Raw genomic sequence first — 20,142 nt, 5'->3', positions numbered from 1 at the left:
GTTTTCAGTGACCAACAGATAAGGGAGCATTGTAGTGATGTGCAATATAATGCAGAGAGGTTTGCAGTAACTGTCAGATCAGGGATACTAGGAGTGATGTGCCATATAATGTAGAGAGGTTTGCAGTGACCAACAGGTCAGGGAGTGTCGCAGTGATGTGCCATATAATGGAAAGGGGTTCGCAGTGACCAACAGTTCAGGGAGCAGTGCATTGATGTGTCATATAATGCAGAGAGGTTCGCAGTGACCGTCAGATCATGGAGCATTGCAGTGATGTGCCATATAATACAAAGGGTTTCACAGTGACCAACAGATAAGGGAGCGTTGTAGTGATGTGAAATATAATGCAGAAAGGTTTGCAGTGACTGTCAGATCAGGGATCATCGCAGTGATGTGACAAATAATGCAAAGGGGTTCGCAGTGACCGTCAGATCAGGGAGCATTGTCTTAATGTGCCATAAAATGCAATGAGGTTTGCAGTGACTGTCAGACTAGGGAGCATCACAGTGACTTCCATATAATGCATAGAGGTTCACAGTGACCGTCAGATCAGGGAGCGTCGCAGTGACTGCCATATAATGCAGAGAGGTTTGCAGTTACCATCAGATCAGGGAGCATTGCAGTGATGTGCCATATAATGCAGGGAGGTTTGCAGTGACCGTCAGATCAGGGAGCATGGTAGTGATGTGCCATATAATGCAGAGAGGTTTGCAGTGACCGTCAGATCAGGGAGCATGGTAGTGATGTGCCATATAATGCAGAGAGGTTTGCAGTGACCGTCAGATCAGGGAGCGTTGTAGTGATGTGCCATATAATGCAGAGGGGTTTGCAATAACCATCAGATCAGTGAGCATCGCAGTGATGTGACATATAATGCAAAGGGGTTTGCAGTGACCAACACATAAGGGAGCGTTGTAGTGATGTGCCATATAATGCGTAGAGGTTCGCAGTGACCGTCAGATCAGGGAGCATTGCAGTGATGTGCCATATACTGCAAAGGGGTTCGCAGTGACCAACAGATAAGGGAGCGTTGTAGTGATGTGCAATATAATGCAGAGAGGTTTGCAGTGACTGTCAGATCAGGGATCATCGCAGTGATGTGACAAATAATGCAAAGTGGTTTGCAGTGACCGTCAGATCAGGGAGCGTTGTTGTGATGTGCCATATAATGCAACGAGGTTTGCAGTGACTGTCAGACTAGGGAGCATCACATTGACTTCCATATAATGCAGAGAGGTTCACAGTGACCGTCAGATCAGGGAGCGTTGCACTGACTGCCATATAATGCAGAGAGGTTTGCAGTTACCGTCAGATCAGGGAGCATTGCAGTGGCTGCCAGATAATGCAGAGGGGTTTGCAGTGACCATCAGATCAGGGAGCATTGCAGTGATGTGCCACATAATGCAGAGAGGTTTGCAGTGACCGTCAGATCAGGGAGCATTGCAGTAATGTGCCATATAATGCAAAGAGTTTTGCAGTGACTTACAGATCAGGGAGCGTTGTAGTGATGTGCCATATAATGCAGAGGGGTTCGCAATAACCATCAGATCAGGAATCATCGAAGTGATGTGACATATAATGCAAAGGGGTTTGCAGTGACCAGCAGATCAGGGAGCGTTGTAGTGATGTGCCATATAATGCAGAGGGGTTTGCAGTGACCATCAGACCAGGAAGCATTATAGTGATGTGCCATATAATTCAGAGAGGTTTGTAGTGACCATCAGATCAGGGAGCATTGCAGTGATGTACCATATAATGCAAAGGGGTTTGCAGTGACCAATAGATCAGGGAGCATTGCAGTGATGTACCATATAATGCAAAGGGGTTCGCAGTGACCAATAGATCAGGGAGCATTGCAGTGATGTGCCATATAATGCAGAGAGGTTCAAAATGACTGTCAGATCAGGGAGCGTCGCAGTGATGTGCCATATAATGCACAGAAGTTCTCAATAACCGTCAGATCAGTGAGCATTGCAGTGATGTGACATATAATTCAAAGGGGTTCGCAGTGACCAACAGATAAGGGAGCGTTGTAGTGATGTGACATATAATGCAGAGAGGTTTGCAGTGACAGTCAGATCAGGGATCATCGCAGTGATGTGACATATAATGCAAAGGGGTTGCAGTGACCAACAGATAAGTGAGCGTTGTAGTGATGTGCCATATAATGCAGAGAGGTTTGCAGTGACTGTCAGATCAGGGATAATTGCAGTGAAGTGCCACATAATGCAAAGGGGTTCGCAGTGACCAACAGATCAGGGAGCAGTGCAGTGATGTGCCATATAATGCAGAGAGGTTCGCAGTGACTGTCAGATCAGGGAGTGTTGTAGTGATGTGCCATATAATGCAGAGAGGTTTGCAGTGACCGTCAGATCAGGGAGCATTGCAGTGATGTGCCATATAATGCAAAGGGGTTCGCAGTGACCAACAGATAAGGGAGCATTGTAGTGATGTGCAATATAATGCAGAGAGTTTCACAGTGACCGTCAGATCATGGAGCGTCGCAGTGACTGCCATATTATGCAGAGAGGTTTGTAATTACCGTCAGATTAGGGAGCATTGCAGTGATGTGCCATATAATTCAGAGAGGTTTGCAGTGACCGTCAGATCACGGAGCATTGCAGTGATGTGCCATATAATGCAGAGAGGTTTGCAGTGACTGTCAGATCAGCGAGCATTGCAGTGATGTGCCATATAATGCAGAGATGTGTGCAGTGACCGTCAGATCAGGGAGCATTGTATTGATGTGCCATATAATGCAGAGGGGTTTGCAATAACCATCAGATCTGGGATCATCGCATTGATGTGACATATAATGCAAAGGGGTTCGCAGTGACCAACAGATAAGGGAGCATTGTAGTGATGTGCCATATAATGCAGAGGGGCTCACAATAACCATCAGATCAGGGATCATCGCAGTGATGTGACATATAATGCAAAGGGGTTCGCAGTGACCAACAGATCAGGGAGCATTGCAGTGATCTGCCATATAATGCAGAGAAGTTCAAAATGATTGTCAGATCAGGGAGCGTCGCAGTGATGTGCCATATCATGCACTGGGGATCGCAATAACCGTCAGATCAGTGAGCATTGCAGTGATGTAACATATAATGCAGAGAGGTTTGCAGTGACCAACAGATCAGGGAGCATCGCACTAATGTGCCATACAATGCAAAGGGTATCGCAGTGACCAACAGATCAGGGAGCAGAGCAGTGATGTGTCATATAATGCAGAGAGATTCGCAGTGACTGTCAGATCAGGGAGCGTTGTAGTGATGGGCAATATATTGCAGAGAGGTTCGCAGTGACCGTCAGATCAGGGAGCATTGCATTGATGTGCCATATAATGCAAAGGGTTTCGCAGTGACCAACAGATCAGGGAGCGTTGTCGTGATGTGCCATATAATGCAGAGAGGTTTGCAGTGACTGTCAGACTAGGGAGCATCACAGTGACTTCCTTATAATGCAGAGAGGTTCACAGTGACCGTCAGATCATGGAGCATTAGCAGTGACTGCCATATAATGCAAAGGGGTTTGCAGTGACCAACAGATGAGGGAGCATTGCAGTGATGTGCCATATAGTGCAGAGAGGTTCAAAATGACTGTCAGATAAGGGAGCGTTGCAGTGATGTGCCACATAATACACAGGGGTTCACAATATCTGTCAGTTCAGTGAGCCTCGCAGTGAGGTGACATATAATGCAAAGGGGTTTTCAGTGACCAACAGATAAGGGAGCATTGTAGTGATGTGCAATATAATGCAGAGAGGTTTGCAGTAACTGTCAGATCAGGGATACTAGGAGTGATGTGCCATATAATGTAGAGAGGTTTGCAGTGACCAACAGTTCAGGGAGTGTCGCAGTGATGTGCCATATAATGGAAAGGGGTTCGCAGTGACCAACAGTTCAGGGAGCAGTGCATTGATGTGTCATATAATGCAGAGAGGTTCGCAGTGACCGTCAGATCATGGAGCATTGCAGTGATGTGCCATATAATACAAAGGGTTTCACAGTGACCAACAGATAAGGGAGCGTTGTAGTGATGTGCAATATAATGCAGATAGGTTTGCAGTGACTGTCAGATCAGGGATCATCGCAGTGATGTGACAAATAATGCAAAGGGGTTCGCAGTGACCGTCAGATCAGGGAGCATTGTCTTAATGTGCCATAAAATGCAATGAGGTTTGCAGTGACTGTCAGACTAGGGAGCATCACAGTGACTTCCATATAATGCATAGAGGTTCACAGTGACCGTCAGATCAGGGAGCGTCGCAGTGACTGCCATATAATGCAGAGAGGTTTGCAGTTACCATCAGATCAGGGAGCATTGCAGTGATGTGCCATATAATGCAGGGAGGTTTGCAGTGACCGTCAGATCAGGGAGCATGGTAGTGATGTGCCATATAATGCAGAGAGGTTTGCAGTGACCGTCAGATCAGGGAGCATGGTAGTGATGTGCCATATAATGCAGAGAGGTTTGCAGTGACCGTCAGATCAGGGAGCGTTGTAGTGATGTGCCATATAATGCAGAGGGGTTTGCAATAACCATCAGATCAGTGAGCATCGCAGTGATGTGCCATATAATGCAAAGGGGTTTGCAGTGACCAACACATAAGGGAGCGTTGTAGTGATGTGCCATATAATGCGTAGAGGTTCGCAGTGTCCGTCAGATCAGGGAGCATTGCAGTGATGTGCCATATAATGCAAAGGGGTTCGCAGTGACCAACAGATAAGGGAGCGTTGTAGTGATGTGCAATATAATGCAGAGAGGTTTGCAGTGACTGTCAAATCAGGGATCATCGCAGTGATGTGACAAATAATGCAAAGTGGTTTGCAGTGACCGTCAGATCAGGGAGCGTTGTTGTGATGTGCCATATAATGCAACGAGGTTTGCAGTGACTGTCAGACTAGGGAGCATCACATTGACTTCCATATAATGCAGAGAGGTTCACAGTGACCGTCAGATCAGGGAGCGTTGCACTGACTGCCATATAATGCAGAGAGGTTTGCAGTTACCGTCAGATCAGGGAGCATTGCAGTGGCTGCCAGATAATGAAGAGGGGTTTGCAGTGACCGTCAGATCAGGGAGCATTGCAGTGATGTGCCATATAATGCAGAGAGGTTTGCAGTGACCGTCAGATCAGGGAGCATTGCAGTGATGTGCCATATAATGCAAAGAGTTTTGCAGTGACTAACAGATCAGGGAGCGTTGTAGTGATGTGCCATATAATGCAGAGGGGTTCGCAATAACCATCAGATCAGGAATCATCGAAGTGATGTGACATATAATGCAAAGGGGTTTGCAGTGACCAGCAGATCAGGGAGCGTTGTAGTGATGTGCCATATAATGCAGAGGGGTTTGCAGTGACCATCAGATCAGGGAGCATTGCAGTGATGTGACATATAATGCAGAGAGGTTTGCAGTGACCAACAGATCAGGGAGCAGTGCAGTGATTTGCCATATAATGCAGAGAGGTTCGCAGTGACTGTCAGATCAGGGAGCATTGTAGTGATGTGCCATATAATGCAGAGAGGTTTGCAGTGACCGTCAGATCTGGGAGCATAGCAGTGATGTGCCATATAATGCAAAGGGTTTTGCAGTGACCAACAGATTAGGGAGCATTGTAGTAATGTGCCATATAATGCAGAGGGGTTCGCAATAACCATCAGATCAGGGATCATCGCAGTGATGTGACATATAATGCAAAGGGGTTCACAGTGACCAACAGATCAGGGAGCATCACAGTGATCTGCCATATAATGCAGAGAGGTTTGCAGTGACCAGCAGATCAGGGAGCATTGCAGTGATGTGCGATATAATGCAAAGGGGTTCACAGTGACCGTCAGATCAGGGAGCGTTGCAGTGATGTGCCATATAATATTAAGGGGTTCACAGTGACCAACAGATCAGGGAGCATCACAGTGATGTGCCATATAATGCAGAGAGGTTTGCAGTGACCAACAGATCAGGGAGCGTCGCAGTGATGTGCCATATAATGCAGAGAGGTTTGCAGTGACCAACAGATCAGGGAGCGTCGCAGTGATGTGCCATATAATGCAAAGGGGTTCACAGTGACCGTCAGATCAGGGAGCATTGCAGTGATGTGCCATAAAATGCAGAGAGGTTTGCAGTGACTGTCAGATCAGGGAGCATCGCAGTGACTGCCATATAATGCATAGGGGTTCGCAGTGACCGTCAAATCAAGGAGCAGTGCAGTGATGTGCCATATAATGCAGAGAGGTTTGCAGTGACTGTCAGATCAGGGAGCATCGCAGTGGCTGCCAGATAATGCAGAGGGGTTTGTAGTGACCGTCAGATCAGGGAGCATTGCAGTGGCTGCCAGATAATGCAGAGGGGTTTGTAGTGACCATCAGATCAGGGAGCAGTGCAGTGATGTGCCATATAATGCAGAGGGGTTTGTAGTGACCATTAGATCAGGGAGCATTGCAGTGATGTGACATATAATGCAGAGAGGTTCGCAGTGACCATCAGATCAGGGAGCATTGCAGTGACTGCCAGATACTGCAGAGGGGTTTGCACTTTGTAGTGATCGTCAGATCATGGAGCAGTGCAGTGATGTGCCATATAATGCAGAGAGGGTTGCAGTAGCCGCTAGATCAGGGAGCATTGCAGTGGATGCCAGATAATGCAGAGCATCCCAGTAATCGCCAGATAATGCAGAGACCGACGTATAACACAGATATTATAAATATCCCCTAACACAAAATAATAATACCCCCCATAAACACACATTATTACACCAATCCCAGCACAGTCACTATTAAAACGCCCCCCTCCCCCACAAAAAAAAGAAAAAAGCAACTACACCTCTCCCCATTGCATAAGCATTGCACCCCCCTCAAATATAATTTAAACATTTCATATCTCCACTGACACTTACTTGTCTGGAAGGGTCTGTCTAGGCCCTGCGGAGCTCCAGGTACAGGAAGAGATACAAAAGACAAGATAGATTTGAGAGGGGGTGGAGACTCGGGTGAGGGGGTGGGGTATTGGGCAGGGACAGTAGTAAGTGGATTAAAATAGACAGTGTAGAAAAGGGGGTGGGGTCTACTAGTGAGTGGCAGAACCTTAGCCTGGGACAGTAAACAGTTGAGAACAGTGAGAGAGGGTAGAGGAGGGGGCGGCGTCTTGCCCGGGACATTGACAGGAGTAGATTCAGTAGCAGGAGATAGCAGGGGTGGGGACTCAGGGGTACCAAGCAGGGAGGGACTGACACAGACTTGTCTCAGACAGGAAGCAGGTAGTGTACCAATGCACAGTGCCAGACCCTGCTGCGGAGCAGACTCGGAAGGAGTGCTCAGTGTGCAGCTACAAGCTGCATGGATATGCCAGAGCCGGGCAACAGGCAGAGAATGCTGCCCAGCCGCTCTGATGGTTCTATTGTCGGAGCGACTGCAGAGCACTTACTTCCTGTCACCCGGCCGTCAGTCCTGCATGTGCAGTGACACCGGCCCTCACTGAAGGAAGAGTGTACCGGCCCGGGGGGCATATGGCACCCTGTCCCCCCGGCCCAGCCCGCCCCTGGGAGGAAGTACTGCATTGTTCCGCACCCAGGCTCTATGCAAAAGTGCCGAACATAACACTACCATCCAATCACTTCTGTAGTAAAGTTCCCTTTTATTTTATGTTTTAGAAAGTGAAAATAGGATACATTTGTAAGATAAATAAATAAAAAAACCTGTGGTTAAATGTAAAAAAAAAGGGCAAAATAACAAAAGATAAGTCGCCTTTCCACAAGTTATTGATGATCTTCTCTGACAGTTATGAAAGGATATCAATAGTGTATAGGAGAGGTGAATATATTCACTGTCAGCTCACTTGACAATTTGTTTGTCCAACAGCATTTCTTGATGTACAGTTCAATTTCGTTTTGCCCATGGATTTCTGGATATAAATTTAATCTTACAGTAGGCAAACATTTCCTGACTGCAAATGAAATTGCCCTAAGAAAACTGCTATTGTAGGTTTAATGCAAGTGCTTTGATATATTTTGTAGCAGAGATGCTTCATTTTTGTACTACAGCAGAAGTTTCCACCTCCCAGGGATTGGAAAACTAAAAAAAAAAAAAGAAAGAAAAGATAATGAGGGTTCTTTATGGAAGACAGGACTAGACGGAGAATATTTGAGTCTCCTCAGCAAGTCTGGGGAATGTCCAGGTCTCATTGCATTGTCAGAAAACATGTATTTGCTCAATATTCACTGCACTCATGGCACCAATCAATGCAGAGTTAGGCATATACTATAGCCCACATATAAAGCTGTGGCAGGACACTCAAGCTGTGCTTGTAAATGGTACAAGAGTCTTTGAAGGTGGTCTTTAGAGTTGGATGCATTTGTGCCCAAAACATACACATAAAATGCGTGTAGCAAAAATGGCGCTTTACGTTTTTGTAAGATACACATCATTTTAAGACACATTCAACTCAATTGAGATAAATCTGCTTTAAGAGTATTGTGATGTGGCCGCACACTAAAAACGAAAGTCATCCACCCGATCATGTTGACTTCAGTTATAAAATAGCTGAAAAAAAAAAATGCAATTAATATTTACAATGAAAATAATGACGCCCACAGAAAATGTAAACTAAACAACAGCATTGATAGCCTGAGCTGGTTATTGTCAATGGTGGATAAGCCTCGAACAGCACCAGACTATGACAGGCTGGGCAGTTCACACTATAATAGGCAAACCTGCAGCATTGGATCAACTGCATCTGAGTAAATCACGCTGCCAGGACCAGTGAAACTGCATCCAAGGATGCAGCCACTTGCTACCGCACTCCCAGACAAGGGGTCGACACATCCCCCGTTTTCTGGAATGCTCACTGTCGCTGCACACAAATGCTAGCAGCATGTCAGTCATGCTGCAGCTTCTGGCCCCCGGAGTACTACTAGAATCCCCAGCAACCGGGGGGCCCGATGACGGGATTCGCTCTGAATTGCGTCATCTAGACTCCGCCCCCCGCTTCATAATGCCTATATTTCTGGCATTGTGAAGAGGGGGCGGGGCCACGATGATGCGTTTGCGGTCACGCCCCTGGCCCCGCCTCCAAAACAGCATCATAGCCCGGCCACGCCCCCCGCTGTATGCAGGCATTCAGCTCCCTCCCTCCCGTTAGATCTACTCTAACTTATCGCGGCTTTAATCAGTGCCGCTCATGTGCCGTTACATCCGTAAAAGCAGCACATGTGGAGCGCTGCCTACAGCTGTGGTAATTCTGTGGTCCTCCCCAAAACCATGACGCCGCCTGTCCCCCACTTACTTGGCCGCTGCAGTCGCCTCCGGCTCCGTCTGCTGTTCTGACACTGTGATCTCCCGGCAGAACAGAGTAAAGTTTAGAAAAAAACAACTTTTTTTTTCTCTAAACTTTACTGTGTTCTGCCGGGAGAACACAGTGTGACAACAGCAGCCAGAACCTGAGAAGCGACTAGAGTGATGGAGGGAGCCGGCGGAGGACCTACCCAGCTGACAGCAGGTAAGTGTAAGCCACTTCAGAGTGGCATATTAGTAACACCATCAAATTCCAAAAATACATAATTTTCGGAATTTGATGAATATCCTAATTTCCATGTCCCCATACTAATGTACTAATGTATGGGGAGTGTGGAATTTAACGCAGGGGGACTTAGGGCCTGATTCAGAGCCGGATGCTCTGACCAGAGCGCTCGCTCTGAATCAGGGCCCTCCTCCATGAAAATGGAGCGTCCTCCTGGACGCTCGTATAGCTGTGGGTGACCACCCACAGCTATAGCGAGCGTCGATGATGATGGGCGCGACCATCGGGCTTGCGATGGAGACCCTGCAGTAGGGCCTCGCTGCCGCAAGCCCTGGAGTGATTTTTGCTCTATCAGAGCCAAAATCACTCCTACTGACATCACTAGTGATGTCGGTGGGGCCGGCTTCAGACGGTAGGCGTTCCCATGGGAACGCCTCCGTCTGGCCACCACGCCCCCGGCACGCCCACCAAAGGGGGCGTGCTGTCAATCAACATCGACAGCACGCCCCCTTTGGTGCGAAACCCGGAGCGACAGCTTGGCTGTCGCAGTCCGGGTCTCGCGCATGCGCATGACGGAGCTCCCTGCATCGTGCGCATGCGCAGTGGGGCAACACTCCTGTGGTAAGTGTCTTCATGAATACTAAAAAAAAACGGTAATTAAGGAAAATGTCATTAAAACCGTTATTTTAGTGTTGATGAATAGGCCCCTTGGACTTAAAATATTTCTTTTGATTATCAAAATACTAATTAAAAGAAGTGGTTCTTCCACTTGATGAGACATTCACCAATATAAATAAACCAATGTCATCCAAAATTCATGGATTTTGACTTACTTTACTTACTTACTTTTTAGGATATGAGATAGTGGCACATTTTCATTTAATCTGTGTATCAGGTTAAAATTTCATTTTGTTTAATCCAATGTAAGGAAACGAGCGAGCCAAAGAAGCAATATAAGACTAATTAATTTTCAGAATTGTCATATTTGAGCTTCATCACACAGAGATTAGTGCATACAAATAAATATTGTGAATGTTATACGATGCCCAAGCTGTGCAAATATGAGCTACTGTATCAAGATGTGAATGTAATTATGCAAAATTATGTATATAATGAAAGGCGAACTGTAGTACAACACCTTATGGTGCTCAGTATGAGAAGTAAAGTTTGTCAGTTTGGAACCTGTATGACAGTTATATGACAATGTATATAAATTCATCTTAACAAGCAAAGGAATAGAGGACACCATGTCTCCAAGCTCTTAAAGGCATTTTTGACCTATTTTGTATAAGTATATGAAAAATAATCTAAAGAAATTAATTAATTAATTCATTAATTCATGTTTAAAAAATGAGTGTGATATGTCTTCAGTTTACTTCTGTATGGTGATTCTATGCAATATGGAGAGCAGAACTTTCACTAGACTTCTATGATTTATTTATGTACTATAATCTCATTTTACCCCTAATCCCTCCTGTCAATCTTACTGATGTAGTTCTGATTAGGCCAGTAACAGTCTAAAGATAACAGACAGAAACATAAGAATAGACATTAGTAAAGCAATGTTAAATTACAAGTCAAAACAATGCAAAATACTGTAATTAAAACAAGCTCCATAAAATATTAGTCTGTGGGTGCTGCTGTGTTGTTGTCCTGTCTCTCAGGCTGGGCTGCAGTACATAAAGGGGTGCTGTGTTGTCCAGGGGGGGTGCTCTATCAATTCAGGGGTGCTCTTCCCCAGTGTATAAAAAAAATAAAAAATAAAAAATTATTTTTTTCTTTCTATTTTTTGTGTGTGTGTGTGTACGTTAGCAATTTAGCTGCGCTATTATTGTACGGTGACACTGCCGCAGTTTATCGTCCATGAATTTGTGACTCTGCAGGTGGTTTGTCCGCACTCGGCAGGGGTGCTTTGTTGTCCATAAAGGAAGGGGTGCTGTCTATGTTGTTCATCAAGGGGCTGCTGCTTCATTCAGGGGTGCTCTTCCCCAGTGTAAAAAAAATAAAAGTGAAATTAAATTAATATCAATCCACAAAAAAAAAAAAGAGATATATATATATATATATATATATATATTGTGTGTGTGCGTTAGCTACGCGGTGACACTGACGCAGTTTATCAATTTTTCAAAGACAGGGGGTTCCTACTGCACCAAAAGTTGTTCCATTCAGATAAAATTGTTATTTCTTCTTTCTTCCACTTATGGAATCTCTCCAATGCGAGTGGATATAAATAGGAGAAAGAAGATATATACACTAAAGAGGACAAAAAATCTTTTCAAGATTACTGCAGGTGATAGTCCCCAGAAAACAGTGTAGATATTCTCCAGCCAATACCTCTGTGTTTTTTTTCAATGTTAAATGGAAATGGAATTACGCCTCAGTATGTACAGGTAATTTCCAGTGATAGCTTACATTTCATACTTACATAAATAAACATGGATCATGCTCATAAAGGTATCTTTTAATCTTCTCCCTTCCCTTCCACTTCAAAGGAATGCATATATGGAAAAACAAACTCCAGGGGCCAATTGTAATAGGTAGTCTGTTTTAGTAACAGTACAAACTCGCACTTTCTCGCACTTTTAAAAAGGGTGAGTTTGTACTGAAACTCGCAAATTCAATAGCCTGCGAACTTTTCAGCTCGAGGCTACTGCATTTGCGAGTTTAGGCGAGTTTAGGACTATGTAAACTGACACCTTTTAATGTGAGTAGCATTAAAAGGTGCGAGTTTTAGAGAAGCCATCAAAGATCAGTGAGATCCGTGATGGCTTCTGTGTGTGTTTAAAAAAAAAAACGTGCACCCCCTCCCCAAAATCATAACCAGCCCCGGGCTTTATAAAGCCTGTTCTGGTTCTAAAAATACAGGGGCCAAAATGCGTAGGGGGCCCCTGTATATTAAGAACCAGCACAGGACTTTGTTGAGCTGGTCCTGGTTCTGGAAAATCAAGGGACAAAACGAGTAGGGGTCCCCTGAAAATTCCAGAACCAGCACCGTACTCTTTCTAGCGGGGGGATAATGCCACAGCCAGGGAAAACCTTTCACCGGTTTCCCTGGCCAAAGCATTTTCCCTGACCGCTAGTCAGTCCAGGCTGGGGATCCCTGGGGAGTTGGGTACCCCCCCAATAAAGGGGTACCCCTCTCCAGGGCACCCCAGGCCTAGACTTCTAGCCCGGGGCTATCCCCGGCACCCTATGCCAATGGGTGCTGGGTTGATATTGTTAGTGTAAAGTGTAAAAATAAATTTTCTATATTGTCTTTATTTGTAGAACCACGAGTACCAGCAAGCCTCCCCTGCACAAGCCTCCCCTGCATGCTGGTATTTGGAGAACCACAAATACCAGCATGCGGGGCATTACGGGCCTGCTGGCACTTGTAGTTCCACAACTAAAGAAATACGTAAATAAACAAACATATACTGTGAAAGTAAAATTTTAATAAAACATACATGCACACTAACACTCACGCATACTCACCTAGTATCCGAAGTAATCCATAGGTGTGTACCTGAAAAAAAAAATCCATACTCACCTCTCCTATGCGTCGATCACGTCCACTTGTGCAAGTAGGCAATCCAGGGGTTAAAATAAAAAAACGCCAAAAAACCAAACCATACAGACTGAGCAAAGGTATGTGTGTACACATACCTTTGCTCCGCGTAAATGACTTGGGCACACGTGTGCCCTGTCAGTGAAGGGGCCGCCAGCCAATCAGGGAGCATCTCCGTCGGAGCAGCTCCCTGATTAGTTGAATGCGGCCAGCCTGTGTGTCCCATAGACTTCTATGGTGAGAAATCCCCATAGAAGTCTATGGTGGGAACTGCTACATCGTAGCCGCAAGATTAATTGAGGTTAATCTTGTGGTTACATCAATGATACAATGTCGCGACAAAGACTGAGGTTCAAATAGGTGAATGACAGAATCTGTACAGTGCATCAAAATCAGACTTCTCATATGCCACTTATGTCAACATGTTTCGACGCCCGTATGCGTCTTTTTCAATATTTGTGGCTAAAAAACATTCAATATCTAAATCAATATAAAAAAAACAACCGGATCAAAAATACCGGCCAGTAATACAATGCATACTCACATCGTGTGCTGGTCTGTGGAAGCATCTGACCGTGGCGTCAGCTTGGCCGCGTGTGGGATGTTTAAAAGAGAGTGCCCGTGACACGGATTCCTGTGTTCATCACTTCCGGTTCCGGCATGCTAGAGTCTGCACCACTAATCCCCTACCCTCAGTCTCGCCTGTACTGGCGGAAGTAGGCCACACTCGATGCATTACTTCCAAGGATCCAGTACTCAATAAAATAATAAATCCCTTTCCTAAATTTATTTATAGAAAATCCAAAAATATGAAAGACAAACTAGTATCAAGCACGCTCCCACGGGTACAGCAAAGGAACTTACCCCGAAATAAAGGGTTCCATAGATGTGGAGAATGCAGAATGTGTTTAGAATGTAGAGGAGAATGTAAAATCATAGAGATCAAAATGACAAATAGGATTATACCTATAAAGGACTTCCTTACATGTCACTCTAAATATATAATCTATGCAATAGAGTGCACCTGCCCTTTAATTTATATAGTAAAAACCACTAGGGCAGCAAAAATACGGTGGGCAGAACATATTAGAGATTTAGTCAAGGCAAAGGAAAACCATCCATTCTCACAACATTTCAAGGAAAAGCAGAACTGCTCCACTGCAGGGATAAAAAGGTTTGCAGCCTTATCACAGACAAAGGATAATTGGATAAATAATGATAAGGAGAATAGATTGGCTAAAGCAGAGATGAGAGCTATATTTGAAAGAGATACATTAGTACCTGCTGGCTTAAATGCAAATTTTGAGATGAAATGGTTCCTGTAGTTGGAGTTTTTATGTACTCTCTGTAAACACAGGTTTATATATATTGTGTGTAGAAGGAGATATTTTATGCATCAAAAGAATTATATGTATCATATATTTTTTATTCTTTTTGGTATATATTTTATATCCATTTTTAGTTTGTATGTACTCTCCCAATTTTTTTTGGGGGGGAGGATTTTCATGTATATGCATACATATTTATATTTAATGTAAAGTGTTATATTTTACTCGTATTTGGAAAATGTATTTGTACATGGAGAAAAAAAACAGGTTCTTTACATCCACCAGGGTTTCGTGAATTATTTTTCCCTGATGAGAAGGGATCATGTAAGTGTAGAACACTTCCGCCAGATCTAGTTAACCTGAGGAATGGAAGTAATGCATAGAGTGTGGCCTTTTTCCACCAGTACAGGCGAGACTGAGGGAAGGGCATTAGTGGTGCAGACTCTAGTTTGCCAGAACCGGAAGTGACGAACACAGGAATCCGAGTCACGGGCACTCTCTTTTAAACATACCACACGTGGCCAAGCTGAGGCCGCGGTCGGATGCTTCCACAGACCAGCACACGATGTGAGTATACATTTAGTTACTGGCCGGTATTTTTGATCCAGTTGTTTTTTTATATTGATTTAGATATTGAATGCTTTTTAGCCACAAATCTTGAAAAAGATGCATATGGGCATCGAAACGCATTGATATAAGTGGCATATGAGAAGTCCGATATTAATGCACTGTACAGATTCTATCATAAACCTATTTGAACTCGGGTCTTTGTTCCATCTATAAGGTGATCTGAGGACTGTATTTGCATGACGGTATAAATGTCCCATATACGTTTTAGAATGTGGTGTCATTTAATAAAAATGTAAATTGTTTTTATACACCTGGAGTTTGTTTTTCCATATATGCATTCCTTTGAAGTGGAAGGGAAGGGAGAAGATTAAAAGATACCTATGAGCATGATCCATGTTTATTTATGTAAGTATGAAATAAAAAAATTAAATGAAATTTACTACTAATCAAATCTTCCTTTCCCTGCCTTCAACTACATACATACTCCAACTTCCTCAGGCCTCTTGATTAATGAAAACATTTGTTTCCTGATGTGCCATGTTGGAAGTTAAACTGCTACTGCTGCTGCAATCTTTGACATTGGGTTGCTGAATGCCAAAATTGTCCAGAAATGTTTATGGCCACATAACACAGCATCTCCTGCATGCCCCTTTAACTTAAAGAAAATATTCTGAACCACCAAGTTGATTTTGTGGGTAAAACATGGGACATATTGTTCACTCATGCTTTCCCTTCCTCCCTCATAAATTTGCTTCAGAATCAAAAAATTAAATTAAATTTACTACCAATCATCTCTTCCTGTCCCTGTCTTCAACTACATACTGTACATACTCCAACTTCCTTAGGTGTCTTGATTAATGAAAACATATGTTTCCTTGTGTGCCATGTTGGAAGTTGAACTGTCACGTGTTTGTGCCGCCCACTGCTGCCGCTTAGCTTAGGCAGCCAGCTAGTTTGGTGCAAATTTTGTACCAAAACCAGATGAAAACAATATTGTGAGCTGTGAGGTGGTCCAAATTTGCTGGAAACGAGTGGAAATTAATGTTATTGAGGTAAATACTACTGTAGGAACAACAACAACAAAAAAAATGATGTGATTTTAGCAGTTTTTATCAATTAAAAAAAAAAATAGAGATCCAAAACCAAAACACGCAATGGGCTGTTTTGGCAAAACCAAATCCAGATCCAAAAAATTAGGAGATACAGATCCAAAACCAAAACACGGTTGTCGGCGTACATCTCTAGTCAAAAGTAATGTTATTTAGCTTAACCAGCCAAAAGATCACCAGACAGGAAATTAACTAATTTAAGGGGAGAATTTTAGGTGGAACACATTTTATGGTAAAACAGTTCAGTTATGCAGAAATTCTGAAAATATGCACCCTTCAAATCCTGCTTTAACTTTGCCATTCTGCAGAATAGCCATTTAACACTATTAATGTGCAGTGCACAGAATTTATAGTCTATAAGCAAACATAGATGAAAGTGTCATGTCAATTAAGTCTGCTTTGTGTTCTGGATAGAGTAAAATATCCAGGTAGAGTTTTGGACAGAACAAAATTTAGAGAATTAATTCCATTCAGAGCACTTTAGGCCAAATTTCAATTGAGAAATGTGAAAACGTTTGCTCTCAAATGCACAATGAGGTCAATATTCCTAGGAATAGATTTGAAATATTCATTTATCTCTGCTGGATAATGTCCTTAGCTTGGTGTGGTAGAAATCATGACCACAGGTTGCCTATAAAGTTAGAATATCTAGAGCCACATTTATTATAAATTAGGTACACTTGGAGAGATCCAAGCTGGCAGAGGTTCCCCGCACATCCAGTTACATAATGGCCTTTGTTACAGAGGGAGTCTTACACTGGTATTTATGGCAAAAACAAAAACAGAGAAAAGAAAAAAATATTTAACATACTGTATTGTACACAATAAGATTTTTCTACCCACAATGGTCTGCAGCATGGGGGATAGGAGGGAGATGCTGCTGCAGGTTTGCCACTACCTGTTCTTCAAGAGGGAGGACTGGACTCTGGACCTGATTCAGACCCTCTCGCAAGCGACCGCTCGCTCGTATGTGGCCAATGTTTTTCAATCTGCGCATGCGTATGCTTTGTATTGCGTGTGCACAAACTGGTATGAGCGATGGGGAAACTCTCGCTCGCCAAGCATAGACAGCCCAGCTGAATGAGTGACAGGTCAAGTAGTTTGTGGGTGGTAACAGGGGCAGGCCACTAGAAACGGGGGAGTGGAGGTGCGGACGCAGGCGTGCCTGAGAATCCGAACGCCGTTTTAAAGGCGTGCATAATTATCAGGCAGCATCATAGGACACATCACTTGGTTGATTTAGACACTGAAGTGCTCACAGTGTTTGCGGCTGGGTAAAGTCAACCACAAGCGCTGCGAGCGCATTCGATGGTGCTCGATGTACTTTTGTTTCTTGCACTTGCATGTTTCTTGCACTTCCTGAAGATGACGTACGCAAGTGGGCATATTAAGACAGGCTGGTGGGCATCTACAAATGAAAAATGATCGCTCGCCAATAAATATTGGGCGTGCTTATGACTTGCCTTGCGGGCGGCTGCCTTGATGTCACTTAGCCGAATTTGCATATGCTGGGAGCGAGCGAGCGCATCTAGCGAACGGGTCTGATTCAGGTCCACGGTGTGTGTAACTGTGTGTGTGTTTGTGTGTCTGTGAGATCCTGCTGTGAGTGTGACTTTCAATGTGAGAACCTGCTGTGAGTGTGACTCTGCATGTGTGTGATTGTCTGCTTTAAATTTGTTTTCTGATGTGTGAGACTCTGAATGTATGTCTCTGCTGTGAGTGTGAGCTATTGCTGTGAGTGTGATACTTCATGTGTGAGACTCTGAATGTATGACTCTGCTGTGATTGTGAGCTCTTGCTGCGAGTGTGATACTTCATGTGTGACTGCCAAGGTGGGTATGATGTGATTGGTGTATTCAGCATCGGATTAAATGAGAGGGAGTCAGGTCCAGTTAGTGAAGGTGCAAACATGCTCACTATGATGCAGTCCTACTAGTGTCATGATGTTGCCTCACCCCCTGTGGACCCTGTTATTACCCTTTATTCCCCCACACTATAAAAACCTGGCTACATCACTGACCTACAGTAGAAGAAACAAAGTTCACACATTCTATTTGGTAGATTTTAAATATATGTAATTGAGTGAACAATTGTGTTTATGTTGTACAGGTTAGGTTTAGCCATTAGGGGGAGGGTTAGGGTTAGGCACTGGGAGGGAGGATTAGTATTATGGTGCGGGGAGGGGGAGGTTAAGTTTAGGCACCTGGGAGGGGGTCTTAGGTTTAGGGTGCAAGGAGGGGGAGGTTAGGTTTAGGCACTAGGAAGGGAGGGTTAGGTTTAGGCATTGGGGAGGGACAGTTAGGGTTGGGGTTAGGGTATGGAAAAAAATTACCTTGCATTCCCATGGGTGTCGGTATTCTGGCTATCAGGATGCCGCTATCGGTATTCTTAACAGCGACATCCCGACAGCCGGGTTTACATACCCAACCCGTACAATATCACTGAGCCAAGTACAAGCTTCATTTTGTGGAAAACTATTAGATAACACTTTGTGCCTGATTCAGACCCGCTCACGAGCGCACAGTGCTCACAAACGGGTCGATGGTTGGCTATTAGAGCAGGAAGTTCACTCGGGCTTGCGGGAACCGAGACCCTACCACAAGGGTCTCATCGCAAGCCCAATGGTCGCGATAATCCAACCATCGCCAGGCCGCTCACAAAAGCTGTGGGTGGTCACCCACAGCTATGCAAGTGGCCTGGAGGCGGATTTTTTTTTATTAGCTCCGCCCTAATTCTGAGAGAGCGCTCGCAAATAGCGAGCGCCTCTGAATCAGACCCTTAGTACCAGGTAATGTCATAATCACAGTGTTTTGCTAGAGCTACTGTATCATTTGCAGCTCATTCTAATATCAAATAAAATCATGTTAAATAAATTAATCTGAGTATTATTAGGATGGGGTACATGTAATGCACCACAGCAAATTTGCTACTATAAGACATTTACGCTGTGTAGCCTGTTTAGAAAAGCCTTCCTCTGTCTTTTACCCAGGGTCATTGAGATATCAGGTGGACTCAGGTATGAATGTGTGGCTACTGGAAGGTGCTAACCCCATTCAGATAGACCGTTGTATGGTGCATGCATCTGCAAAGCACCAGGGGGCATGGTTATGCCATCCCTCCAATCCTAGGTCATTTGCACCAATTCTCCCATCTCTCAGTACCCATGATTTCACCTATATAACTGAGATATCTATAAATAAATCATTTAAACCAATGGATGACTGCAATGACATTCTACTATTCATTAATAGCCTTCATAAAGGTTATTTCCTTACAAGATGTGCTTTTAATGGATAGCTCAGCTTACAGGGCCTGGTTCAAACTTAAGAGCATAAAAAATAAAAAAGGAGCAACAAGCAGCAATGCAGAGAGAATATTGGCTACTGTTTTCACACTGAAATTTAGAATTAAAGCTGGATTTGCCCTCCCAACTCCACGGGGTCTATTATTCATCACTAATAGGCCAGTTACGTATGTGGAAATGCTAGTTTCTGTATGCTTTTACTTTTTAGTAGAAATGTGCGCAGACCTCCATGTTTTGGTTTTTGTTCTAAATCATCGTGTTTTGCTTTTCTGTTTTTGGCAAAACCAACCTCAAGTGTTTTGGTTTTGGATTTCTTTAAAAATTTATAAAAACAGCTAATCTCATGTAACTTGGACCTGTTTTTGTTCCTATAGTATTATTAACATCAATAAAATTCATTTCCAGTTATTTCCACTCAATTTTGACCACCTCACACCACCTGAAATCACAAATTTTAAACTTGGTGAGAAAATTTGAGTTGGGACTCGCTCGTTTAGGAACCCCAAAGTAATCCAAGCCGACACTCAGTTCAACTCAGAATTCCAACATTCGGGTGTGATTTCAGCAAAACTGAATCGCTCATCTCTAGTTTTTAGTAATCGTCCATTTATTACTAGGAGCTTCTATATTTTGTGAGTTGTGTTGGATGTACAGGTGCTGACTACAATATGACATGCTGTATTTGTACCTTAACATGTTTTTTTTATTTAGTCACAGGAACCTAAATATACTGTACTTTATTAGAATATTTTGTGCCGGAAT

The sequence above is a fragment of the Taudactylus pleione genome, unplaced genomic scaffold (genome assembly GCF_031769625.1).
Source record: "Taudactylus pleione unplaced genomic scaffold, aTauple2 ptg000321l, whole genome shotgun sequence".
Lineage (NCBI taxonomy): Eukaryota > Metazoa > Chordata > Amphibia > Anura > Myobatrachidae > Taudactylus > Taudactylus pleione.
Note: the sequence above shows the minus strand (reverse complement) of the source record.